The following is an 8,999-nucleotide window of genomic DNA, read 5'->3' as shown; positions in this document are numbered from 1 at the left end:
GGAGGGAGGAAGGGAGGGAGGGAGGGAGGGAGGGAGAGCTCCTTTCCTATCTTTTGTCTGTTCCAGTTCCCCGGAAGTAATTCACTGTAATTTGTGGTGTTATTTGGGGGAATCTCTAGGATGGTGTTCACTTGAGCATTATCTGAAATCTCTTATGGTCTGTGGCTCTGCAATCTTGGGTTCAGGGTTCAGGGTTCAGGGTTTATCATCTAAAGACCCTTGACTCTGTTTCTTTCAAAATGACAAATGAGAATCAGTAGGGCTGACCACAGGATACTGACAATCTCATAAGGATACTGACATCCTCATATGATAGAGTAACAAATTCAGGGAGTTGAATATCCCTTGTTTCTGAATTGTCTAGTTAAACCTTTTTCCCTTTCATATTATTACTCAAAATATACAACAACACCAAATTAAAAATTATCATAAGAAAAATGTGATTTTATAAAGGCTTTGAGATTACATTTATTATTATTATTATTTAATTTTCTTCTATCATAAAATACATCTCAACTGAAGTTTACCTTCCCTCTACTCCTCCTGGTCCCCCTCCCCACCTTTAGGTGCGCTCCTCATCTGTTTCTTTTCAGAAGAGATCAGGCCCCTCAGGGATATCAACTGAACATGACATAACAAGTTACAAGACTAGACGCAAAGCCTCATATCAAGTCTGGACAAATGGTTTTTAAACCATTTTTTGAACCTAATTATATATATATATATATATATGTATATATATATATATATAATTAAATATATATAATTAAATATATAATTAAATATTACATGTATATGTGATATTATAATAATTATCTATTTTATATAATATAATAAAGTATATAATAATATATGTAATATATATTTTTAGTATATATATTATGTATACATTCTGGATTATTGGATTATGTATTATATAGATCTAGATTTTCTTTCTATATAGATATAGATATTATATAGATATATACTAAAAGCCAAATGAAACAAACAACTCTAAAATACAAGGAAGCAATCCCTACCTTGATCCTTCCTGTATAAACCGAGGACATGACCACTCCAAGGTACGGTTGACAGGAAGGTTTTTACTGTAAGCTTGAGGGAGCGTATAGCCAGAGGCATCTATAAAAGTCCAGACTAGGGAGAGAAAGTAGGCCAACCTTGTCCAGCAGACAGGACTGGGCCATGAGAGGAGGAGAAGGAGTGAGAGAGGAAGACAAAGAGACCACAAGCAAAGGAGAGGAGCTGGGACCAAGGGAGGAAGACAAAAGAGAGCAGGGCTGAAATCACATAGCAGGGTTATATGGGAATGAAAAGCTGAGGGAGGGGAAGCCCCTAGGCTGGGGAGTTTTAAGGTAGGGGTCTGGCTGAGGAGTTCAGAAAAGAGCCATAGGTACTTCAAATCCTGAGGAGGCCTGCAGGCCAGCATGCTGTTTGGCATGCTAATAGGCAGCACACAGAGCCTTTTGTCTCCAGTGTGTCTTGGATCTTACACTTAGTTTATTCTTTCCTAGGATCTGCTAATAGTGGTGTTGGTTGAGGATCTCAACTTGTGGCCAGCTGCTCCTCTTACCTTTACTAAAGAACCACATCAGCAAAAGAGAAAGGTGGAGGTTGAGAGACCTTCAGCTAACAGTGAGTAAGAGAGGTGAGTAGCCTGGGGTGGGCGTTTCTTCCTTGCAGAGCACTGTTCAGTAAGTAGGGAGTTTTCACAGGGCAGAATGTGCTAAGTCAAAGGGAGGCTTCATGCGTGACAAAGGGCCATTAAGGACTATATTCCACAACCCTCAACTCTTCTTCATGCCACATGTAGTGAATGTTGATGTGCTATCCATTGCTCTACACGTGTGCCGTACATTCAGTGCATTGACCGAATCCTGTAACTAATGTTTTATTAAAACGTGTGAAAGTTTTGTCATTTCTATAGTGAATACTGTCACTCAGGGCTCTGTGAGACGTGGTGTAAACATCATATTTGGACAGTGTGATACAGTTTAGTTATTTTATAACTGGCATTAATGAAAAGGCATATGCTTACTGGAACATATGAGAACTTTTGCACCATGAGGATACAAAATTAGGTTACAGGCAGGCAAGTAGGCAGCTTTATTCTGACAGCTGCACGGGTTGAAATCCTACAAGGGATCACAAACTACTGACAAGCTGTCGTAATTAATAAATATTTCAATGTTTTTGTCCACGACTTTGATATGAGTTTGGTGTTTAATTCTTTCAAGTTTGCTGCCCAATTTCTATAACTTAAAAGTTTGACAAATTCTGAAAGGTTGAAAATTACTCTTTGGGGAGTATTTGTAATTCTTGAAAGAATAGTGTGAGGCACTTGGATGTTTAGTAGTTGAGTCTTTTAATGTTGTCTCGTCAATGGAAAAGAGGCATTTCAAGGGAATCACATAAATACTTCCTGTCTATCCTCAAGTGGTGAGGGCATTCAGGTCAAGCTCCCTTTAACTCACAGTGACTACTGCAAGCTTTCACTTCAAACATTTTTACAGACTTCTCAACCAAGAGGCATCAAACCTGAATGTACCTAGAAAGTTCATGTATCTGTGAGTATAATGGTACCATCAGCCTTCCAGTCAGTCCTATGGAACTGGTGCAGATGTGGGCCTGTAGACCCTGGGCACCCAGGACATTTGTCCCAGATGAGGTCTCTGGAGTCCAGGAAACAATCAGGGATATAAGCAGATGCAGATGCAGATGCAGATGCTGATGCAGATGCAGATGCAGGGAAGGCTGTCCAGACTTTGCCCCCAAGGAAGACATTATCTTTACTACCTTGGGCTATAAGCCGATTTCTGGTGTGGCAGGGAGATGAGTTATCCTGGGGAAGAGTAAATACATCAGCTTTCTTAACAGGAGAGTGACACTCTAGATTCGGTGGCTGTTTGGAGAACAAATGGCCTTAGCTAAGCTGCAATGGTAAGATCTACTTTAGGAACTGGGCTCAGTGTCATGGGGGGGGCATGAGTCTATGAAATTTGAATCTTGGCTGTACTGTATGCCGATTGGATATTCTTGGTTGAGTTATTAATGCCCGCATTCCTCTTTGTGGAAATATTGAAAACTTAAATTAGATGGTGCATTTAAAGCACATAGAGCTATACTTACCCAATAATAAAACATGGTAAAAAAAAAATCAGGACCATGGAAAGTGGTGAAGAAATCCAGCAACAACAGAAGCAGCTTAAAAATTAAGGGACCTTTACTGGAAAAGGGCAGGGAGTGAGAGATTTTGGAGCACTCGGTGCTAGATAGGATGTTGTCGTTTTTAATCAAACTCCTCCACTCAAGGATCAGGGATCTATGCAGAAGAAGAGGCTGAGAGGCTGTTAGAACCACGGCTGGCACATGACTCCAAGGAAATAGCATCTTCCAGACATAACAGGATTGATGCATTCATGAGCTCACAGAGACTACAGCAGCATGCTCAAGACTGCACAGGTCCAAACCAGACCAAGTCCCATCACTGAGATGGGGAAGAGGGTGTGATGCCCCACCTCTAGCCAAGAAGCTACCTGCAATTGGTGCCTGCTGAGAAAGGGGAAGTCAGTTTTCCACAGTGGAATATATGTCACTCGGTATATCAGCCACATTCCAGGACAGGCCCATAGCAAGAAGTGGTCCTCCAATCCTAAATGGGCGCTATTCTTCTTTTTTAAAACTGTATTATTTGTCTTCTTTCTTTCTTCCTCTCTTTCTTTTTTCTATCTTTCTTTCTTTCTTTCTTTCTTTCTTTCTTTCTTTCTTTCTTTCTTCCTTCCTTCCTTCCCTCCTTCCTTTTTTCCTTCCTTCCTTTGTTTTTGATTTTTATGTTTGTTTTTGATTCTGAAGAGAAGAAATGTGAAGTTGAGTGGGACCTGGGAGCAGCTTGGGGAGGAGAAAGATCATGATTAAAATACACTGTACGGAAAAGAATTAAATAGTAAGAATTGAGGGCTTTCTCTTCTCATACAACAAGAAGGCAAGAAAGTGCCAAGACCTGGTTTAATTCCTCGCAGACTCTGCCAAGAACAGGCTGAGGCTGCTTCGTTCACACTGGCTCTTGTTGCTATGGTAACACATGGGTAAGGTTCCTCTAGGCCCAAATTTTCATTCTAGGAAGGAGGAAGGCAGCAAACCCGAGTCTGCTACTCACAGCTCCGTTCTATTATCCCAGAAGGAACCTGCTTCTTAGGACTTGATCTACTTATAGAACCTCAGGTCTTGGTGACATGGCTACCCTGGGAGACTGTACTTTTTTAGTTATACATATAGCTGTGAAAGTCACAATTCTGTTAACAAGTGCAAAGATTATGGGAGCCGATAGACTGGTGGTGTTTGCCATAAGTGCCATCTCAGTACTCAAGCTGTTCGGGCTTTGATATAGGCCTTCCTTGAGCAATAAAACATGACTTTTCTGGCATCCTCAGACTTTATTCACTGTATGCTTTTTAATAGGCATTCACAAGCCAATTTGAAAAGGTTAATTCTTCTTGATCTAGTGGTCAAAGGACAGATACATCCCCAGACACTGAATAGCTCATTTGGTGAACTTTAGAATGTAAGAGAATTAACATCTTGTGGTTAATAAGCCTACTGGATGGTTTGTTACCCCGACCAGTAGCAACCTTGCACTGTGGTTTCCTCTTCTGCACTAACAGGTGCTACGGGCATCTCCAGCTGTCTCTCTGTAGTTAGCTTCAGCATCAGTCTCCATCTTTATCTTACTAGGGGTTGGTCAGCTGGGCATTGCATTAATCTGTACATATTGGTGGTTGGGAGTTAAGCTTTAAGTTCGAAGATAATAGTTTTCAGCCATTTTTTTCTGGCACAAGTGCTGCCAAAAAAAAAAAAAGATGTTTAAAAAAAATAAAACTCCTTAATAAGAAAAAAAATGAAAGTACATTATCCCAATTTTAGTGAATTGCAGCCACACATCAAATGTAAGTCATAGTTTTTTATAGTCATAAATATTGATGTAAAATATTTCAGAGAGTGGGGTCGTGTCATTGTGAGCCTCCATCACAATGAAAAGAATTGCCAGTCCTTTACTGCGGCTTCTTAGAGGCTTCACATCCTCACTCAAACAGCTGCTTTGACCACCAGCACCACTCTATGAATTTGTACCCATTTCCTCTTGTTTGGATTGGTTTAATTATGAAACAGAATGCTGGCTCCTTTGCCTTTTCAAAGATATTGGAGATGTCAGGAGTTGGAACGTTATGGAGTCACCACCTTCTATACGAAGCAGAGGGCAAATATCTGCTTTTTTGTGGCTACTCACACTCTGTCACATCTCCATTATCTTTTTTCTTCCTACTCTTAGCTTGGAGGACCAACCCAAGGACAAAGTGTGACCTACAAGCTAAAACTTGGTTACTCTCACTCTGGCAAAACATGGATTCTTGTCATCAGAGCAGGAGTCGCTGATGTTCATTGACAGTAGACCCATACTACTTAAAATGTTTCAATAATACTCTACTGAATAGATATTTTTTCTAACATATTAGCATATTTTTACCATGTTAATAATTTACATTGTGAGATGTATGCAGAATAGAGATTATTGAAGCATTAAATGAAGTGAGGCTAGCAGCTGCTCAGAATGAACCTTCTGTGTCCAAGGATATCGTTGTCTCAAACTCAGGAATTCTTTTAGCAGAATAAGAGGACACTTCGTCACATGAAAGACATCCACAATTTTATAAATCTTAATTCGTTTTACTCTGAGTCTACTTAAACCTCTGGGGGCTTAGTTCATCCTGTCCTGCCAAAATACAGGTCAAAAACATTACAAGAATAGTCTTTAAAATAAAATCAGTTTTCTAAAACTCCATAGGAGACAGACTGTGATCAAAACCAAATTCCCCTTGACCATAACATTTTCCTTCAGGATCATGATTTATTAACCATCTTTTGCTGGTGAAATAGAGTCTTTTAATTTGATATCTTACTTGAAATGCCAAGGCCACCCTTCAGGAAACAGCTTACAGCTGAGGTGTGGAGAGTAATGGCCTGGAACCCAAGGTACTGTCAAACTATTTTCTCAAATTTGCATGTCATACTTGTGCAGGGGCCATGCAGATTTTCTTTGAATCATTCCATTTTTTTTTTTTAAAGTGTATATGCTGCCAAAGCGAGCATGTGCTATTGTCTAAGAATAATTGAAACAAATGTCCTCCACCAGATCTCAAGATTCTTAACCTTGGGTTCAGGGATTCTTTAAGTGGCTATAGACAGCTTCTATCACTAAAATTTTTATATGGAATATTTGTCCTCATTTTGGCCATGGCTAGTCATTTAGGGGACAGGAACTGCACTAGTTATTTTTCCAGAAAGAATTTAATATAAAGAATCATCATCAGCTTAGCCCAGAGGAGGCTTTATTTGGTTTATAAGTCATGGTCCATCATCAAGGGAAGCCAAGGCAGGGACAGGAAGTGAAGGAGAGACCGTGGAAGAGCACTGCTTACTAGCTTGCTTTCCACAGTTTGCATAGCCAGATTTGAGTTAGTATCAGGCTGTCAAGCTAACAATTATGTACTTGCTATGCAACTGCTGCTATTGAAAATGAATAATTTGACATTATTTTATATTCCAGAGCCACTGTCTCTGCATATTGAATGAAAAGAAATGGAAGTGGACTTGATTCCAAAATAAAAACAAAATCAAAAACCAAAAACCCCCCAAAAATAAAAATCCAAAAAGAAAACCCAACCAACCAAACAACAACCACAACAAACAAACAAACGAAACCAAAACAACAACAACCTCAAAAACCTAAATAAAACCAAAGCAAAAGGAGGTAAGACATGTTTGAAAATTTTTTTCGATAATAATCAGTAACAAATTATTACTTTGCGGGTGGATAGTGTCATATATGTAAGCTCTACCCAGTGTAGTCAGCTGCAGCAAAATCAACTTGACACTTTCAGCCATCTATCCTGCAGATTTCAAAGAGACTGGGGCTCATCTTCTTTGAAGACTGAAGCAACCACGGTGATTTCCCAGCTATGCAGATCACACAGGCGCCACCTGAGACAAATTTCAAGTTGCATTAGTGCAGCCCCACACTCAGATGTCTTTACTTCTGTGCATGGTACCTCCACCCACCTTCGAGACTGGCCACTGTCAACATAACTGAAGTAGATTCTTGAAAAGCCTTCTTGTCCCTTTCTCTCATCATGTGCTTTCATTGTCCAAGAGTTTCTCAGGCCCAAATCTTGAGTCGTTCTTGACATAAATTCTCTTTTTGTTCACATTGTACTTCCACTCTGTCACTTCTTGGTTTCATTCCCTATTGCTGTGATAAAATACCCTGACAAACACAATTTAGGGGGGAAAGGGAGACGTATTGCTACGTACAGTCTACTGCTGCTGGGTACTCAAGGTGGTTGGAACCTGAAGGAGCTAGTTGTATTAGCTGTCCAGGACAGAGGGTGAATAACTGAATGTGTGCTTGTGCTTAGCTAATTTTTCTCTTTCTTATACAGTCCAGGACCCAAACCTAAGGAATGGTGCCATTCACCTTTAGGCTCGGTCTTCCCACATAAATTAATATAGTCCAATGTAGTGGTTTGAATGAAAATGGCCCCATAGGCTCATATATTTGCATGCTTAGTCTCTGTTTGGGAAGGATTAGGAGGTGTAGACTTGTTGGAGTAGGACACGTGTCACTTCAGATGGACTCTGAGGTTCCAAAAGCCCCCACTAGGCTCTCCCTCTCTCCCTCCCTCTCCCTCCTTCCCTCTCTCTCTCTCTCTCTCTCTCTCTCTCTGCCTATGTATCAGGATATAAGGCTCTTAGCTACTGTACCTATGCCATACTGGTCTGCTTTCTGCCACGATGATAATTGTAAGCCAACCTCCAACCAATTTCTTTCTTTCAGAAGAGTTGCCTTAGTCATGGTACATCTTCACCACAATAGAACGGTGACCAAAACTTCAAGATAGTATCTCATAGACATGCCCTCAGTCCCACCTCAGCTAGACAATCCTAACCTGACACTTCTTGCCCTGTGATTCTAGATTGTTTCTAGTTGACACTTAAAACTAACCATTGCAAAATAAAATGCATGGTGATTAAGGGAAGTGATTTGGGAGAGGCTATGAGTTGTTACATTATTACCCCCTGGGGAAAACAAGGAACAGAGCTGATGCCTCTTTTCCCTGAATCTGCAAAACACAGATCATTCAAGGTGGCTTGACTATCAAGTGCAGGGCAGCACAAATGAGTTTTGGTGTCTGCTTGAAAGTGGCTTTACAGCTTTATGTAGGGCAATAACTATAAGGTGTGGTCGAAATGACTTTTTTTTTAGCATTAGGTGAGAGAAGAGGGGAAGAGAATATGAAATATATAAATTATATTCAATCAATAGTATCATTAATGCAAAAAAACCACTAATCATTGCACCCAATATGAACATCATAACTTATAGCCTATCATATTTTTACTTGCTCCAAAGTCTTTTTCACCTCTCAGAGCTACAGTAGCCCCCTAACTGGTTGTTCTCTGCCATTCAAGCCTTCTGATCTTCACTATAGAGCTGTCATAGACATTGGTTAAAGCATGAGCCACTCCTTATCTTTTATATCACATTTAATTTCATTTTATGCAACTAACATGTGTCATTTTTACAACCTAAAAAACAACTGGATTTTCCAGTTTTTGCTTTCACGTGAAATCCAATATCATAGGCACAAATTGGAGAGAGTGTTGCTTGGTAAAGCGTTGTTTCCTTTAATCACCTGATTTGATGTGCAAACCCTGATGCTGTTTGACTGTCTGTATTGAAAGTTCATTAACAGACAACACTCATCGACACTGGTAGACATTATAATAGAGTAGGAAAGGTCATGTTTTAAACCACAAGACATAGGATCAAGTTTGCTTGACAAGAAATTAGCTAGTAGCTTTGGCCCATTGCCTTAAACTTTCTGCTGGCTCCTGAAAAAAGGTGAATAATACCTGGCTTACCTTCTATGTAGAATTTTCATGAAGAT

At 39.9% G+C, this 8,999-nt stretch overlaps 1 non-coding gene across 1 annotated transcript; it reads right to left on the bottom strand.

The window, feature by feature from the left end:
* Nucleotides 1-6,025: 6,025 nt before the first annotated feature.
* LOC116089558 lies at nt 6,026-6,129 on the bottom strand. Its single transcript, XR_004118354.1, has one exon. It is a non-coding gene; the product is annotated as a U6 spliceosomal RNA (small nuclear RNA).
* Nucleotides 6,130-8,999: the final 2,870 nt, after the last annotated feature.

This window comes from Mastomys coucha, unplaced genomic scaffold (assembly GCF_008632895.1).
Source record: "Mastomys coucha isolate ucsf_1 unplaced genomic scaffold, UCSF_Mcou_1 pScaffold14, whole genome shotgun sequence".
Lineage (NCBI taxonomy): Eukaryota > Metazoa > Chordata > Mammalia > Rodentia > Muridae > Mastomys > Mastomys coucha.
This window is presented reverse-complemented; position numbering and strand designations above follow the sequence as displayed.